Source organism: Aegilops tauschii, chromosome 4 (genome assembly GCF_002575655.3).
Source record: "Aegilops tauschii subsp. strangulata cultivar AL8/78 chromosome 4, Aet v6.0, whole genome shotgun sequence".
Classification (NCBI taxonomy): domain Eukaryota; kingdom Viridiplantae; phylum Streptophyta; class Magnoliopsida; order Poales; family Poaceae; genus Aegilops; species Aegilops tauschii.
In genome coordinates, this window is record NC_053038.3 from 441,062,496 (window position 1) to 441,082,080 (window position 19,585).

General features: G+C 50.3%; 1 pseudogene; it reads left to right on the forward strand.

The window, feature by feature from the left end:
- Window positions 1-6,094: 6,094 nt before the first annotated feature.
- Window positions 6,095-17,789, forward strand: LOC141021944 (uncharacterized; annotated as a pseudogene).
- The last annotated feature ends 1,796 nt before the right edge of the window (window positions 17,790-19,585 follow it).

The window sequence follows — 19,585 nt, forward strand, 5'->3', positions numbered from 1 at the left end:
GGTTGGGGATGATCTGAATGATCCGTCCTCTCCCTATGGTGGTGTCTAGTCCTATTTATAGAGGCCCTGGTCCTCTTCCCAAATGTTTAGGCGGGAAGGGATCCCACAACGGCCAAATTTGAAGGGAGACAACTAGTACAATTTATCCTGACTAAAGGTGGTCTTCGCCTGCCAAAGGCTCTAGTGGTGACGCTGTCTTGGGCTCCATGGTGACCTCCGTCCTGCCGTCCTGCTGGTCTTGGTCTCGTTGCACTGATATGGAAACCATTGCCTGATGCCTCGGGACTCCTCGTCTGCGCTTGCCTCTTTAGCACCAAAGAGGAAACGAGGACACTGCGCGCGCTGGTGCCCGCCTGGCGCCGGTCGTCATGGCTTACGTCACAGGAACCTCACGAGGTACCCCTTGCCTTGATCTCTCCGCCCCTCGCGAGCCAGCCTGGTGAGGCCGCCCCCGAGGAGGTCTTGTGTCGTCCCCCTCGCGTGGCTTGGCCCCTCGTGAGGGTCTTGAGTGTTTGCTGGTGAAGATGGGCCGTACAGGGCCGCTGGTGGAGCCACGCCATGGGCCGCAGGCAGCCAAGTCTGGGGACCCCCGTTCCCAGGACGCCGACAGGTTAAGAGCATCTCCAGCCGTTGGCCCCCAGGGGGCGTGTAACACCCACGATGCGGCTATATCTCCCACGTGTCGAGGCACGACTTAGAGGCATAACCGCATTGTGGTTTTCTCGCAAGAAGGGTCATCTTCACATGATCCCATGTAATGAACAAGAATGGGATAACGAGAGTTGGTTTACAATCGCCACTTCACACAATACATAAATATAATTCATACATCATCCAAAATCCACACATATAGACCGACTATGGTCAAATCCAAATGAAAATAAGATAACCCCAAATGCTAGATTCCCGATCGTCCCAACTGGGCTCCACTACTGATCATCAGGAAAAGACACATAGTAACGACCACGTTCCTCGTCGAACTCCCACTTGAGCTCGGTTTCGTCATCTGCACTGGCATCGTCGGCACCTGCAACTGTTTTGATAGAATCTGTGAGTCACGAGGACTCAGCAATCTCACACCCGCGAGATCAAGACTATATAAGCTTATAGGAAAGGATGGTGTAATGAGGCGGAGCTGCAGCAGGCACTAAGCATATATGGAGGCTAACATACGCAAATGAGAGCGAGAAGAGAAGCAACACAACGGTCGAGAAGCTAGAAATGAACAAGAAGTGCTCCTGAAACTACTTATGTTCATGCATAACTCAAACCGTGTTCACTTCCCGGACTCCGCCGAGAAGAGACCATCACGGCTACACACACGGTTGATGTATTTTACTTGGGTCAAGTGACAAGTTCTCTACAACCGGACATTAACAAATTCCCATCTGCCTCATAACCGCGGGCACGGCTTTCGAAAGATAATACCCTGCAGGGGTGTCCCAACTTAGCCCATCATAAGCTCTCACGGTCAACGAAGGATAAACCTTCTCCCAGGAAGACCCGATCAGTCTCGGAATCCCGGTTTACAAGACATTTCGACAATGGTAAAACAAGACCAGCAAAGCCACCCGAATGTGCCGACAAATCCCGATAGGAGCTGCACATATCTCGTTCTCAGGGCACACCGGATGGGCAAGACGTCGGGTTGGCATAGACCCTGGTTTCCCAGGGGGCGCCGGACATCGCCCAGTTTGGGCCAGCACTCGAAGGAGCACTGGTCCGGGGGTTTAAATAAAGATGACCCTCGGGCTCGCGAAAACCCGGGGGAAAAAGGCTTAGGTGGAAAATGGTAAAACCAAGGTTGGGCCTTGCTGGAGGAGTTTTATTCAAGGCGAACTGTCAAGGGGGTCCCATAAATCACCCAACCGCCTAAGGAACGCAAACTCAAGGAACATAATACCGGTATGACGGAAACTAGGGCGGCAAGAGTGGAACAAAACACCAGGCATAAGGCCGAGCCTTCCACCCTTTACCATATATATAGATGCATTAATTAAATAAGAGATATTGTGATATACCAAAACATCCATGTTCCAACATGGAACCAACTTCAACTTCACCTGCAACTAGCAACGCTATAAGAAGGGCTGAGCAAAAGCGGTAACTTAGGCAAACAACGGTTTGCTAGGAAAGGATGGTTAGAGGCTGACATGGCAATATGGGAGACATGATATAGCAAGTGGTAGGTAGTGCAGCATGGAAATAGAGCGAACAACTAGCAAAGCAAAGATAGAAGTGATTTCGAGGGTATGGTCATCTTGTCTGCAAGGTTCTCAGAGTTGTCGAAAGCTTGATCCTCGTAAGCGTACTCAACAGGTTCCTCGTTCACGAACTCGTCTCCCGGCTCTACCCAAAGCAAGAACACAAGTAACGGAACCACAATCAATCACGGGAAATGCACAAGCAACATGATGCAAAACATGTATGATATGCGAGATGTGGTATGCGATGCATATGCGTGCTCCGGAAGAAAAATGATGAACAAGGCAGTAACTTGGCAAACCAAGCATGCCACTGGAAAGATGATATAATTTCGGTTGAAATCGATATAAAGATCACCGGAAACGGATGCACGGTTTGCAAATGGCAAGCAAAACAAAAATGACACGAATCTGCGATTAACAGTATGATAGCACTTAGAATACATCAAGAAACTATGCTACAGCACTCCAACGTAGCAACAAAGTATATGACAGTAATCTAAAGGAGATGCTTGACAAAAGATGAACACTGAGCTACGGCAATATCACACCACAACAGGTTCAAACAAGCATGGCAAAAGTGCAAAAGATATCTGGTTCACAGACACAGTGAAATTACTGGACATGGCTGAAACAGCATCAGGTAGCAATGTTCAAAGCACGAAATAAACATGCTACAGGAACTTAACATAGCAAAACAAGGCATGGAATGAATCTACTAAATGCATATGACAAAAGTCCCTTACTGACCATAAGCCAAAAAGGACCAGAAGATATGATGGCAACCATGTAAACATAGCAAGTTTCGTTAACAGGTTTCAGACTTGGCAGAAAACAGAGCATGGCAGAAACAGACATTATGAGGGCACCGTTGAGAGCTTTATGCACTCACCACACAGCAATACATGACAAAACAAGCATACCTACAGCACTATGGCATGTTTGTGAAGCTATCCATGGCAAGATCAAGTTCATAGCATGTATTGATCAACTACAACAAGCTTGGCAAAATTGCATATCATGTTAACAATCTGCCAGAAATATTTTATAGCAAAAGTAGAGCACGATTGAGTCATGCTATGGCACTCCATAATTGCAAACAAGGCCATGAATGGATAGAGCACAACTATATCTACAAAACATCCTTACTGAACATCACCAAAATAAGCATGGATATCTCTGTAGCCACATGGATACATGGCAATAAAAATAACAGCAGTCACAGACTTAGTAAATTTGGTAAGTCCCTGAAATCAGAAACATCACGAAGCCTAGTTTGCATGCTTGTGCTAGTCACCAAAGAGATCACAAAAATACATGGCATACACATCTGTAAAGATGGCATGGCATACATCAAAACACATGTAGAGCTCATGCCCATAAGATGCACACATTAAATGCAACAAAAATAACAAATCCTCAAGTTCTGATAAGTAACAGCAGATAACAGCAACTAGCACCCTTGCACCAGAGATTTGGGCATCAAGATGGACTCAAATGAACATGGTGCAATGGAAAACAATGAAGAGCATCTAGAGAAGAACATTTCGATATATTACACGCATCAAACGGACCTATATGCAGAGAGTTATGATGCGATAAACTTGAGCATGTATTGTAAATATAACAAGACTTGGAATATTTCGGGGAGAGGGGGGAGTCAACCTTCGGCGTTGACTCGATCGGATCTAGCCGAGGTCGAGCTCGAGGCTGCCGGAGTGGAGGACGGGGACGGCGGCTGGCGACGGAGGGGAAGCGGAGGCGGCGAGAAGGAGTCGGAGGCGGGCGCGGTCGGGGAGGCGGCGACGGGCGCGGCGCCGGCGGAGGAGGCGCGGGCGCGGCGGCTGGCGACGACGGCGGCGTAGGGCGGCGAGGTGGCGTGGTGCGGCGGCGCCGGCGGAGGAGGCGGGCGCGCGAGGCGCCGGCGAGGAGGCGGGCGCGCGGGGCGGCTCGGACCGCGGGGGCCGGTCACGGGCCTCGGCGGGCCGCGGGCGTACGGGCGGCGGGGCACTGATGTGGCGGCGTCCGTTGGCTGCGGCGGCGGCGGGGTTTTCGTCCGGCCAGCGGCGTACACGTCCGGCGGCGCGAGGGGAACGGGCTAGGGTTTCGTCTGCGAATATTTCGAAGGGGAAGGTGATTTTATAGGTAGAGGGAGCTAGGAGACTCCAAATGGAGCATGGTTTTCGCCCACACGATCGTGAGCGAACGACCTTGAGCATGGAAGAGACTTAGAGGGGTTTTGGGCTGTTTGGAGGGGGAGTTTTCTGCAACACACAAAAGGACTTTGCGGTTACCCGGTTGACCGTTGGAGTACCAAACGACCTCCAAATGGCACGAAACTTGATAGGTGGTCTACCGGTGGTATACCAAGGCCACTTGGCAAGCCTCGGTCCATTCCGGGAACGTTCAACACCCGCTCACGAAACGAAACAAGTGGGGTGCGCCGGAGGAGGTGGGAGTGCCGGATTGCAAAACGGACAACGGAAAAAATGCTCGGATGCAAGAGACGAACACGTATGCAAATGCAATGCACATGATGACATGATATGAGATGCATGACATGAACAAAATGCAAAACAAAAAACAAAACCCGACCATGAAGGGAATATCATAACACATAGCCGAAAATGGCAAGAGTTGGAGTTACAAATATGGAAAGTTACATCCGGGGTGTTACAGGGCGCCTAAAATCGCCGCCTGGGGGTGAGCCGGCGCAAAAAATGGGCCTGGGGGCGAGTTGGTCCCCATCCGCCGGCCCCAGGGCCGCCCCCAGGCGCGTTTAAAAATTAAAAATGTATAGCAAATTTTGGCACAGTTCGGCGAAGTTCGACTAAACATGACAAATTTCGGCCAACTTGGGCATATATTTCGATAAAGTTCACCGATTTTCATTACATAGCAAATATATAATAAACTAATCTAAAAGAAACTGGCTGAACACCGAGTAGTCGTCGTCGTCGCCACCATCCTCGTCGTCGGCCTTCTCCTCCTTGACGCGGGTGCCCCTGCTGGACCCGGCGTCGCCATGGCGGACTGGTGGCGGCGGCGGCGTGTCGTCGTCGTCGCTGTCGTCGATGACGACGACTCCTCCTTCGTCGCGGCCCCGGCGGCGCTCCGCGAAGCACTGCAGGGCGGCGCACTGGCGCTCCCTCGCCATCTTGAGGGAGTCCTGGCGTGCCCATTCAAGGGCCGCGTCGTCGTCGCGCTCGACCTCGCCGTGCTCCATCTTCACGGCGGCGAGCCCCGGCTCTGCCTTCACCCGCGCGAGCCCCGCCTCCGTCTTTGGCTTGACGAAGCGCAGAGGAGGAGCCGGCGAGGAGGCGCGCCGGCCGCCCTCGTTGATGACGATGCCGGCGCTGCGAGTGCGCCGGCCGAGCGGCGTCTCCGCCGCGGGCTCGGCCTTGACACCGAGCAGCGCCGGAGTGCCGGAGGAGTGCGAGGAAGAGAGCGAGGAGGAGGAAGAAGAGGAGGATCCGAACCTCCTTGGCGCCCATGGCCTGTCGCGTCGGTGGTGCGCCGGGGCGGCAGCCCTCGCCGGGGGGTACGCCAACGGCGGGTCGTTGCCGCCCTCGAGGTGCATCAGCACGCCCTCGAGTGTGCGGCCGGGTACACCCCACCACAGGTGGCGCCCCTCGCTGTTCTTCAGGCCGCCGACCACCAGCGCGCCGTTGGTGGACGCCATTCACTGCCGCTGACGGCGCTCGAAGTACGCCGCCCAAGCCGCGTGGTTGTCGGCGGCGTACTGGGGGAGGGAGAGTTGGGCGTCAGTGAGGGAGGCGCGCACGACGTCGACCTCGTCGGCGAAGTAGGAGGGTTTGGCCACGGCGTCGGGCAACGAGGGAATGGGCACTCCCCAGTTGCTGACCCTCCAGCCCGTCGTCCCGGCGCGCATGTCCGGCGGCACCGGGATGTTCGCCTGGAATAGGAGCCAGGACTCCTGTTCGCGGAGCGTGCGGCGGCCGAAGCCGTTGGCCGCCGCCTCGTCTCCGGGGAAACGCTCGGCCATCGGGGAGGGGAGAGAGAGGGAGGGGCTGGGCGGCGGCGCTCGGGAGAGGTATAGCTCGGCGGCGAGGGCTGGACTGGTGTGGCCACAGACAAGCGAGGCCACCGGCTTATATAGGCGCGCCGCGCCCGTGTGTACGCGTGCGAGGGAGGGAAGGCGTCGGCGCGCCGTCCCGTGACGCACCGCCCGTGAGGAATCAATGGCAAAGCTGACCGGCGGCGGCAGCCTTGCCATTGATTCCCCGCGGGAACCGAGGCGTTGGGGGAAGGCGAGGCACGGTGTCGCTGACGCGGCTGGCCCGCGGCTTTTTCGCACCAAAACCACTCACCCCGGCGCCCCCGGGTGCCCCCCAGCGCGCCGGGTTCGGCCTGGGTCTGCAGGCGCTGATTTCGGCCCAGGCCGGCGAAAATCGGGCTACTGGGGGCGCGACTGGGCCGTTTTTTCAGCGCCGGCGCGAAAAAATCGCCTGGGGAGGCCTTCCTGGGGGCACGGCTGGAGATGCTCTAAGTTTCCTAGCCATAGACATGAGTTGTCATTTGATTAATGGGATCACATCATTAGAGAATGATGTGATTGACTTGACCCATTCCGTTAGCTTAGCACATGATCGTTTAGTATGTTGCTATTGCTTTCTTCATGACTTATACATGTTCCTATGACTATGAGATTATCCAACCCCCAAATACCGGAGGAACACTTTGTGTGCTTCCAAACGTCACAACATAACTGGGTGATTATAAAGGTGCTCTACAGGTGTCTCCGATGGTACTTGTTGAGCAGGCATAGATCGAGATTAGGATTTGTCACTCCGATTGTCGGAGAGGTATCTCTGGGCCCTCTCGGTAATGCACATCACTATAAGCCTTGCAAGCAATGTGACTAATGAGATAGTTGCGGGATGATGCATTACAGACCGAGTAAAGAGACTTGCCGGTAACAAGATTGAACTAGGTATTGAGATACCGATGATCGAATCTCGGGCAAGTAACATACCGATGACAAAGGGAACAACGTATATCGTTATGTGGTTTGACCGATAAAGATCTTCGTAGAATATGTGGGAGCCAATATGAAAATCTAGGTTCCGCTTTTGGTTATTGACCGGAGACATGTCTCGGTCATGTCTACATAGTTCTCGAACCCGTAGGGTCCGCACGCCTAAAGTTCGGCGACGATCGGTATTACGAGTTTATGTGTTTTGATGTACCGAAGGTAGTTCGGAGTCCCGGATGTGATCACGGACATGACGAGGAGTCTCGAAATGGTCGAGACATAAAGATTGATATATTGGACGGCTATATTCGGACACCGGAAGTGTTCCGGGTGGTTTCGGAGAAAACCGGAGTGTCGGAGGGTTACCGGAACCCCCCCCACCCGGGGGGGGGGGAAGTTGGGCCTACATGGGCCATAGGGAAGAGGGGAGGCAGCCCATAAGGGGAAGCCGCGCCCACTCCCTATAGGGAGTCCGAATTGGACTAGGGAGGGGGGCGCCCCCCCCTTTCCTTCTCTTCTTCCTCTTCCTTCCTTTCCCCTTCCTCCTCCTAGTTGGACTAGGAAAGGGGGAGTCCTACTCCTACTAGGAGGAGGAGGACTCCCCTCCTTGGCGCGCCCCAAGGGCCAGCCGGCCTCCCCCCTTGCTCCTTTATATACGGGGGCAGGGGGCACCCTAGAGAACACAAGTTGATCATTGATCTCTTAGCCATGTGCGGTGCCCCCCTCCACCATAATCCACCTCGGTCATATCGTTGCAGTGCTTAAGCCCTGCGCCGGTAGCTTCATCATCACCGTCATAATGCCATCGTGCTGAGGAAGCTCTCCCTCGACAATCTGCTGGATCGTGAGTTCGTGGGACGTCACCGAGCCGAACGTGTGCAGATCGCAGAGGTGCCGTACTTTCGGTACTAGGGTCGGTCGATCGTGAAGACGTACGACTACATCAACTGCGTTGTCATAACGCTTCCACTTACGGTCTACGAGGGTACGTAGACAACACTCTCCCCTCTCGTTGCTATGCATCACCATGATCTCGCGTGTGCGTAGGAATTTTTTTGAAATTACTACGTTCCCCAACAGTGGCATCCGAGCCAGGTTTATGCGTAGATGTTATATGCATGAGTACAACACAAGTGAGTTGTGGGCGATAATAGTCATACTGCTTACCAGCATGTCATACTTTGATTTGGCGGTATTGTTGGATGAAGCGGCCTGGACTGACATTACGCGTACGCTTACGCGAGACTGGTTCTACCGACGTGCTTCGCACACAGGTGGCTGCCGGGTGTTAGTTTCTCCAACTTTAGTTGAATCGAGTGTGGCTACGCTCGGTCCTTGTTGAAGGTTAAAACAGCACATACTTGATGAAAAATCATTGTGGTTTTGATGCGTAGGTAAGAACGGTTCTTGCTCAGCCCGTAGCAGCCACATAAAACTTGCAACAACAAAGTAGAGGACATCTAACTTGTTTTTGCAGGGCATGTTGTGATGTGATATGGTCAAGACATGATGCTCAATTTTATTGTATGAGATGATCATGTTTCGTAACAGAGTTATCGGCAACTGCAGGAGCCATATGGTTGTCGCTTTATTGTATGAAATGCAATCGCCATGTAATTGCTTTACTTTATCACTAAGCGGTAGCGATAGTCGTAGAAGCAATAGTTGGCGAGACGACAACAATGCTACGATGGAGATCAAGGTGTCGCGCCGGTGACGATGGTGATCATGACGGTGCTTTGGAGATGGAGATCAAAGGCACAAGATGATGATGGCCATATCATATCACTTATATTGATTGCATGTGATGTTTATCCTTTATGCATCTTATTTTGCTTAGTTCGACGGTAGCATTATAAGATGATCTCTCACTAAATTTCAAGGTACAAGGTTCTCCCTGAGTACGCACCATTGCGAAAGTTTGTCGTGCTAAGACACCACATGAGGATCGGGTGTGATAAGCTCTACGTTCACATACAACGGGTGCAAGCCAGTTTTAAACACGCAGAATACTCGGGTTAAACTTGACGAGCCTAGCATATACAGATATGGCCTCGGAACACTGAGACCGAAAGGTCGAGCATGAATCATATAGTAGATATGATCAACGTAGTGATGTTCACCATTGAAAACTACTCCATCTCACGTGATGATCGGACATGGTTTAGTTGATATGGATCATGTGATCACTTAGATGATTGGAGGGATATCTATCTAAGTGGGAGTTCTTTAGTAATATGATTAATTGAACTTTAATTTATCATGAACTTAGTACCTGATAGTATTTTGCATGTCTATGTTGTTGTAGATAGATGGCCCGTGTTGTTGTTCCGTTGAATTTTAATGCGTTCCTGGAGAAAGCTAAGTTGCAAGATGATGGTAGCAACTACACGGACTGGGTACGTAACTTGAGGATTATCCACATTGCTGCATAGAAGAATTATGTCCTGGAAGCACCGCTAGGTGCCAAACCCGCTGCAGGAGCAACGCCAGATGTTATGAACGTCTGGCAGAGCAAAGCTGATGACTACTCGATAGTTCAGTGTGCCATGCTTTACGGCTTAGAACCGGGACTTCAACGACGTTTTGAACGTCATGGAGCATATGAGATGTTCCAGGAGTTGAAGTTAATATTTCAAGCAAATGCCCGGATTGAGAGATATGAAGTCTCCAATAAGTTCTACAGCTGCAAGATGGAGGAGAATAGTTCTGTCAGTGAGCATATACTCAAAATGTCTGGGTATAACAATCACTTGATTCAACTGGGAGTTAATCTTCCTGATGATAGTGTCATTGACAGAATTCTTCAATCACTGCCACCAAGCTACAAGAGCTTCGTGATGAACTATAACATGCAAGGGATGGATAAGACAATTCCCGAGCTCTTCGCAATGCTAAAGGCTGCGGAGGTAGAAATCAAGAAGGAGCATCAAGTGTTGATGGTCAACAAACCACCAGTTTCAAGAAAAAGGGTAATGGGAAGAAGGGGAACTTCAAGAAGAACGGCAAGCAAGTTGCTGCTCAAGTGAAGAAGCCCAAGTCTGGACCTAAGCCTGATACTGAGTGCTTCTACTGCAAAGGGACTGGTCACTGGAAGCGGAACTGCCCCAAGTATTTGGCGGATAAGAAGGATGGCAAGTTGAACAAAGGTATATGTGATATACATGTTATTGATGTGTACCTTACTAATGCTCGCAGTAGCACCTGGGTATTTGATACTGGATCTGTTGCTAATATTTGCAACTCGAAACAGGGACTACGGATTAAGCGAAGATTGGCTAAGGACGAGGTGACGATGCGCGTCGAAAATGATTCCAAAGTCGATGTGATCGCGGTTGGCACGCTACCTCTACATCTACCTTCGGGATTAGTTTTAGACCTAAATAATTGTTATTTGGTGCCAGCGTTAAGCATGAACATTATATGTGGATCTTGTTTTATGCGAGACAGTTATTCATTTAAATCAGAGAATAATGGTTGTTCTATTTATGTGAGTAATATCTTTTATGGTCATGCACCCTTGAAGAGTGGTCTATTTTTGTTGAATCTCGATAGTAGTGACACACATATTCATAATATTGAAGCCACAAGATGCAGAGTTGATAATGATAGTGCAACTTATTTGTGGCACTGCCGTTTGGGTCATATTGGTGTAAAGCGCATGAAGATACTCCATTCTGATGGACTTTTGGAATCACTTGATTATGAATCACTTGGTACTTCGGAACCATGCCTCATGGGCAAGATGACTAAAACTCCGTTCTCCGGAACAATGGAGCGAGCAACAGTTTTGTTGGAAATCATACATACTGATGTATGTGGTCCGATGAATGTTGAGGTTCACGGCGGGTATCGTTATTTTCTCACCTTCACATATGATTTGAGCAGATATGGGTATATCTATTTGATGAAACATAAGTCTGAAACATTTGAAAAGTTCAAAGAATTTCAGAGTGAAGTGGAAAATCATCGTAACAAGAAAATAAAGTTTCTACGATCTAATCATGGAGGAGAATATTTGAGTTACAAGTTTGGTCTTCATTTGAAACAATGCGGAATAGTTTCGCAACTCACGCCACCCGGAACACCACAGCGTAATGGTGTGTCCGAACGTCGTAATCGTTCTTTACTACATATGGTGCGATCTATGATGTCTCTTACTGATTTACCGTTATCATTTTGGGGTTATGCTTTAGAGATGGCTGCATTCACGTTAAATATGGCACCATCTAAATCCGTTGAGATGACACCTTATGAACTGTGGTTTGGCAAGAAACCAAAGTTGTCGTTTCTTAAAGTTTGGGGCTGCGATGCTTATGTGAAAAAGCTTCAACCTGATAAGCTCGAACCCAAATTGGAGAAATGTGTCTTCATAGGATACCCAAAGGAGACTGTTGGGTACACCTTCTATCAGAGATCCGAAGGCAAGACATTCGTTGCTAAGAATGGATCCTTTCTAGAGAAGGAGATTCTCTTGAAAGAAGTGAGTGGGAGTGTCGTGGAATTGTCACGGCAGATGTCCTCGTGCAAGGACTTAGTCGTGGAGCCATCGCAGCTAGGAAGCTTAAAGGGGTTAAGCGGGACAAGGAACACGAGGTTTATACTGGTTCGGCCCCTTACGGTGAAGGTAAAAGCCTACGTCCAGTTGAGGTGGTATTACTTAGGGTTTCGATGACCAGGGAGCTTAATCGCTATGCCTGGCTCTCGATCTGTTGTCTCTCATCCTGAACCGCCGCCGGGTCATCCCTTTATATAGAGAGGTTGACGCCCCACGGCTCTCAGAGTCCCGGCCGGCTTATAACAATATCCGGCTCGGACTCTTAACTAATCTTGCCTTACACTACAAGTCATTGCCACAACGGTGGTTTATCACTACGGGCCTTAAGCCGCCTCCAGGTCTTAAGCCCATTATTGATGCGCCATCCTCAAGCTTGGTACTGGGCTTCACGTGATGATCATTATGACGTAACCCGGCCCCTCCTGGGCGGGTGACTCTAATGGTTATATCCTCAACATTAGGCCCCAGATTGATTTGAACCGGTTCATGTCAATCTTCAAAATCTTCCGGCTTCTTCCTGTGCAAAGGTTATAACCCGTCGTGACGTCATCTTCTGGATTCATGGTAACCCGCCATGACGTCATCTTCCATTAAATTCATGTTTTATTCTGTCATATCTCAACGGATCTTATCTTTAAAGACCATCCCGAAAATCGAGGCGTTTCTGCGGCAATATAATCATGTCTTCCGCCTCCTCTTTTCCCGCGCCCATTTACCAGCCGGCCCTTATAAATAGGCCCGGCCCATAGGTCTTCGTCACTCTTCCCCTCCATCGTCTTCCTCCTCTGACGCTCCAGAGCCCGAGCTCCGCCGCCGCCGCCGTGCACCTCGTCCTCACCGACCAAGGCCGCTGCATCAACCTGTCTTGACCAGAATCCTGCGGCGCGCCTCCGCTGCTCATCAGCACCAGTAAGTCCTCGCTGTCCCGTACCTTAGATCCGCATTAGAGCCCGCAAGTTCTCTGTGTTCTTCGTAGTTCATCGCGATTTCTTCACAGTTCCGCCACCGAGGTTCCCTTTGATCCAAAAACGGTATAAACTCCCTGCGGTAGTAGTTTCTCACTCATTTTTATGCTAGTAAATCCCCTTTGTCCGCAACAAGACCTCATTTAGAGCTTACGAACTTCTCTGTATCAGTTTTTAGGTCTAGAAATTTTTCCTTTCTAAACGACCATTTGATCCAAAATAATCCATGCAGTCTGTGAAACTTGTTTGTGCAACACTTAGACAAAAAACTGCATCTGTTAACCATGGCGGCCCATATCGCCGGCTTAAAAGAGGCCATGCTCTGTGAAATTTCCGGCTCATTCATAATAGAGGTTTAAACAACTTGAATTACTTATGATATCCACAGCGGCTTAGATAACCCGACACAATTAGCCATATATCATTAGGCCCCTTCATAAGCCGCCGTCTGAATACTGAACTGAAATCTTCCTCCGGCTTAAATTTGAACCAGAAATTTTCTTTTGTCATAGGCTTCCGTCTTTCACAATGCCGCCCAAGGCTCCCAAGGCACCCATTACATGCAACTGGGTGAGATCCAACGTTACTGATAATACCTTAGATGACTTCGTGAAGACGGGTTACCTGCCTAAGAAGGAGGTCATGTCCTATCGTGCCCCTGACCCGTCCGAAGAAAGACCTCAACCAAGAGACGGAGAGGTTGTTATATTTGCTGATCACATGAGCCGGGGTTTTGCACCTCCCAGCTCAAAATTCTTCAGAGATGTTCTGCACTTTTTCGATCTGCGACCTCAAGACATTGGACCCAATTCCGTGTCGAACATTTGTAACTTCCAAGTGTTCTGTGAGGTGTACCTTGGAGAAGAGTCCAGCCTACTACTCTTTAGGGAGCTGTTTTATCTGAACCGCCAGAACGAGTGTGCCAACGGGCCTAGCCTGGAACTTGGCGGGATTTCAATCCAACGACGGAGAGATTGCCTCTTTCCTTATGCTGAGCCGCCAAGCCACCCAAAGGACTGGAACCAGACATGGTTCTACTGCCAGGATACTTCTCCGGCTGATGAGAACCCTCTGCCCGGCTTTCGCGCCCTGCGTCTGGAGTCAAATCACCCCCTGCCAGACAAATTATCTCAAGCTGAGCGTCAACCACTTATCCCCACCATCAACAAGATTAAAGCTCTTCTGGGAAACGGCCTTAACGGCGTTGATCTGGTTCGGGTCTGGATTGCTTGGCGGGTACACCTTCTATCAGAGATCCGAAGGCAAGACATTCGTTGCTAAGAATGGATCCTTTCTAGAGAAGGAGTTTCTCTCGGAAGAAGTGAGTGGGAGTGTCGTGGAATTGTCACGGCAGATGTCCTCGTGCAAGGACTTAGTCGTGGAGCCATCGCAGCTAGGAAGCTTAAAGGGGTTAAGCGGGACAAGGAACACGAGGTTTATACTGGTTCGGCCCCTTACGGTGAAGGTAAAAGCCTACGTCCAGTTGAGGTGGTATTACTTAGGGTTTCGATGACCAGGGAGCTTAATCGCTATGCCTGGCTCTTGATCTGTTGTCTCTCATCCTGAACCGCCGCCGGGTCATCCCTTTATATAGAGAGGTTGACGCCCCGCGGCTCTCAGAGTCCCGGCCGGCTTATAACAATATCCGGCTCGGACTCTTAACTAATCTTGCCTTACACTACAAGTCATTGCCACAACGGCGGTTTATCACTACGGTCCTTAAGCCGCCTCCGGGTCTTAAGCCCATTATTGATGCGCCATCCTCAAGCTTGGTACTGGGCTTCACGTGATGGTCATTATGACGTAACCCGGCCCCTCCTGGGCAGGTGACTCTAATGGTTATATCCTCAACAGGGAGGAAAGTAGAACTTGATGAGGTAACTGTACCTACTCCCTTATTGGAAAGTAGTTCATCATAGAAATCTATTCCTGTGACTCCTACACCAATTAGTGAGGAAGCTAATGATGATGATCATGCAACTTCAGATCAAGTTACTACCAAACATCGTAGGTCAACCAGAGTCAGATCCACACCAGAGTGGTACGGTAATCCTGTTCTGTAGGTCATGTTACTTGACCATGACGAACCTATGAACTATGAGGAAGCGATGATGAGCCCAGATTCCGCGAAATGGCTTGAGGCCATGAAATCTGAGATGGGATCCATGTATGAGAACAAAGTATGGACTTTGATTGACTTACCCGATGATCGGCAAGCCATCGAAAATAAATGGATCTTCAAGAAGAAGACTGATGTTGATGGTAATGTTACTGTCTACAAAGCTCAACTTGTTGCGAAAGGTTTTTGACAAGTTCAAGGAGTTGACTACGATGAGACATTCTCACCCGTAGCGATGCTTAAGTCCGTCTGAATCATGTTAGCAATTGTTGCATTCTATGATTATGAAATTTGGCAAATGGATGTAAAGACTGCATTCCTGAATGGATTTCTGGAAGAAGAGTTGTATATGATGCAACCTGAAGGTTTTATCGATCCAAAGGATGATAACAAAGTGTGCAAGCTCCAGCGATCCATTTATGGACTGGTGCAAGCATCTCAGAGTTGGAATAAACGTTTTGATAGTGTGATCAAAGCATATGGTTTTATACAGACTTTTGGAGAAGCCTGTATTTACAAGAAAGTGAGTGGGAGCTCTGTAGCATTTCTAATATTATATGTGGATGACATATTGTTGATTGGAAATGATATAGAATTTCTGGATAACATAAAAGGATACTTGAACAAGAGTTTCTCAATGAAAGACCTCGGTGAAGCTGTTTATATATTGGGCATCAAGATCTATAGAGATAGATCAAGACGCTTAATTGGACTTTCACAAAGCACATACCTTGATAAAGTATTGAAAAATTTCAAAATGGATCAAGCAAAGAAAGGGTTCTTGCCTATGTTACAAGGTGTGAAGTTGAGTCAGACCCAATGCCCGACCACTGCAGAAGATAGAGAGAAAATGAAAGGTGTTCCCTATGCTTCAGCCATACGCTCTATCATGTATGCAATGATGTGTACCAGACCTGATGTGTGCCTTGCTATCAGTTTAGCAGGGAGGTACCAAAGTAATCCAGGAGTGGATCACTGGACAGTGGTCAAGAATATCCTGAAATACCTGAAAAGGACTAAGGATATGTTTCTTGTTTATGGAGGTGACAAAGAGCTTGTCGTAAATGGTTACGTCGATGCAAGCTTTGACACTGATCCGGATGACTCTAAGTCACAAACCGGATACGTGTTTATATTGAACGGTGGAGCTCTCAGTTGGTGCAGTTCTAAGCAAAGCGTCGTGACGGGATCTACGTGTGAAGCGGAGTACATAGCTGCTTCGGAAGCAGCAAATGAAGGAGTCTGGATGAAGGAGTTCATATCCGATCTAGGTGTCATACCTAGTGCATCGGGTCCAATGAAAATCTTTTGTGACAATACTGGTGCAATTGCCTTGGCAAAGGAATCCAGATTTCACAAGAGAACCAAGCACGTCAAGAGATGCTTCAATTCCATCCGCGATCAAGTCAAGGAGGGAGACATAGAGATTTGCAAGATACGTACGGATCTGAATTTTGCAGACCCGTTGACTAAGCCTCTCTCACGAGCAAAACATGATCAGCACAGAGACTCCATGGGTGTTATAATCATTACTGGGTAATCTAGATTATTGACTCTAGTGCAAGTGGGAGACTGAAGGAAATATGCCCTAGAGGCAATAATAAAGTTGTTATTTATATTTCCTTATATCATGATAAATGTTTATTATTCATGCTAGAATTGTATTAACCGGAAACTTAGTACATGTGTGAATACATAGACAAACAGAGTGTCACTAGTATATACGTACGACTACATCAACCGCGTTTTCATAACGCTTCCACTTACGGTCTACGAGGGTACGTAGAGAACACTCTCCCCTCTCGTTGCTATGCATCACCATGATCTTGCGTGTGCGTAGGATTTTTTTGAAATTACTACGTTCCCCAACGCATACCTAGTTCAACCTCGTTACCGGCAAGTCTCTTTACTCGTTCCGTAATGCATAATCCCGTGACTAACTCATTAGTCACATTGTTTGCAAGGCTTATAGTGATGTGCATTACCGAGAGGGCCCAGAGATACCTCTCCGATACTCGGAGTGACAAATCCTAATCTCGATCCATGCCAACCCAACAAACACCTTCGGAGACACCTATAGAGAATCTTTATAACCACCCAGTTACGTTGTGACGTTTGATAGCACACAAGGTATTCCTCCGGTATTCGGGAGTTGCATAATCTCATAGTCAGAGGAACATGTATAAGTCATGAAGAAAGCAATAGCAATAAAACTATACGATCATTATGCCAAGCTAACGGACGGGTCTTGTCCATCACATCATTCTCTAATGATGTGATCCCGTTTATCAAATGACAACACATGTCTATGGTTAGGAAACATAACCACCTTTGATCAATGAGCTAGTCAAGTAGAGGCATACTAGGGACAAAGTATTTTGTCTATGTATCCACACATGTATCAAGTTTCCGGTTAATACAATTCTAGCATGAATAATAAACATTTATCATGATATAAGGAAATAAAATAATAACTTTATTATTGCCTCTAGGGCATATTTCCTTCAAGGGGGCGTCGCCGCGCCGCCCGTGAGGAATCAATGGAAGGCTGACCGGCGACAGCCTTTGATTCCCCGCGAAAAACCGAGGCGTTCTGAGGACGACGAGGCGAGTGTCACTGACTCGGCGGGCCCGCAGTGAGTTCACGCCAAAATCACTTGCCCCGGCGCCCCCGGGCGCCCCCAGCGCGCCGGGTTCTGCCTGGGTCCGCCGGCGCCAGTTTCGGCCAAACCGGCGAAAAACGGGCTCCTAGGGGCGCGACTGGGCCGATTTTTGGGCGCCGGCGTGAAATAATCGCCTTGGGGGCGTGTTGGGGGCGCGGCTAGAGATGCTCTTAGAAGGGATAGAAAGGACTGGTGGAATCGTTGTTGTATTGCTTCAGCCTCGTGGGCATATATATGAGTACATGATCTTCTTGGAATACAAGACAAATCAGAATATTTCCTAGTCTATCCTATGTTTCCAATCTAAACATTATACTCAACACCCCCCGCAGTCACAACGGTAGCGACGCAGACAGTGAGACTGGAGAAGAATCCGAAGGCAAGCCGACGGACACCCCCCCACAGTCGTATCGGTCGATGCATCATGGAAGTCGTGGCTGGAGTGAAAACCAACGAGGTTGCTCAGGCAAGGCGGTAGACCTTTGTGCTGTTTGTCGAGATAGCCGAGAGCATAGGGTGGTGTGGCCGTGGTCGACGTAGCCGTGCGAGGGACGCCGTGGTCGATGTCGAGTCGGGGTGGCCGATGTCGAGGTAGTCGCCGTGGACCGGGAAGAAGAGCAGCGGCGGCGACCTGAGGAGGAGGCGGCAGCGGCCGCTAGGTCAGAAGCGCGGCGATGGTGCTCGAAGTAGGCGAGGAAGAACCCGACAACATGACGAAGACCGACGCGGACGGTGGCGTTCCCGCGCCTAAGGAGGCGGCGCGACGCATACCACATAGAAGTCGATGCGCGGGGACGGCGGAGTAGACCGCGCGCTGCGACGCTACGACCCGAATGAGCGACGCAGCGGCAGCGCGCTGGTCGGGGCGACGGCGGGGAAGACCTCATGGCGGTTGCAGGCCACGCTCGCTACGGCCCGATCGGGCGACGCAGTGGCAGCACGAGGGTCGGTGCAGCCTTGGGGACGGCCCGGAGCGGACGACCTCGGGACGGCGGCGGACCGCGGGCAGCGGCACTACGGCCCGACGGGGCGACGCAGCGACAACGCGCGGGTCGATGCTGTCATGAAAAAAACCACGAGGCAACGGCAAGGACCACGTGCCACGCTTGCTACAGCTAGATGGGGATGCAGCGGCAACGCGAGGGTCACTGCAGCCACAAGGACGCCCTGAAGCGGACGACCTCGAGGCTACAATAGACTATGGGCCGCGGCACTACGGTCCAAAGAGGCGACGCAGCGGCGACACGCGGGTCGGTGCAGTCGCGGAGAAAACCGTGGGACGGTGACGTTGCGGTCCAAAGGACGACAAAACTGCAGTCCGATGCTCGATTCGGTAGAGAGGCGTGTAAACTTGATAACAATCTTCACGAAAACTTTCAGTGACGCGCATATGATTGATCAGACCGAACAGGCGACAAGGACAGAGTAGATCGCGTGCTCGCGACTGATAAAGCCAATTGCTCGCATGGTCAGACCAGCTGCTCTGTCGAGGATGACGTGCCCGCGCCGTGCGTCGCGCGGCCGAACGTGACAAGCGTGTCCAACGGGCACACGTGTAGCCACATCCGTCCAGGTTGCTACATACGTGAGCGCTGATCAGCCATGCAACGCATGAGTGGACCAAGCCATTCGCCCAGGCAGTCCAGCGGTCAACTCTGTCCGGGCATGGCGCGTGAGTGGCCGCGTGCAGCGACGCTGCGAGGAGACGAGTCCAGCGCGGGAGCACCGTAGCGGCCGCCCGTACCAGCGCGCCCGCGAGACATGCGTGAACTGCCCGAGGAACCATCTTGCAAGAGACGACGAAGATGTTGATGAAGCAGACGCGCGTTGCTGACGACGAACGGTGTCGGGCGACGCAAACCGACTTATAGATCGGAGAACAAAAAAGAAGCACCGATCAAGACGACCGACGTAAGAGAGAAAACCCGGACTAAGGATCGGGAAAAAGACTTTCTAGGGCAGCCAATCAACAATGATCGGCGGACAAACCCTAGGTATGGGCGGCGCGGCCCCTGGTGACGATCATGGAGATCGACCGCCCGGGGGCTGCGCGGTGCGGAAGCGGCGATGGCTAGGGTTT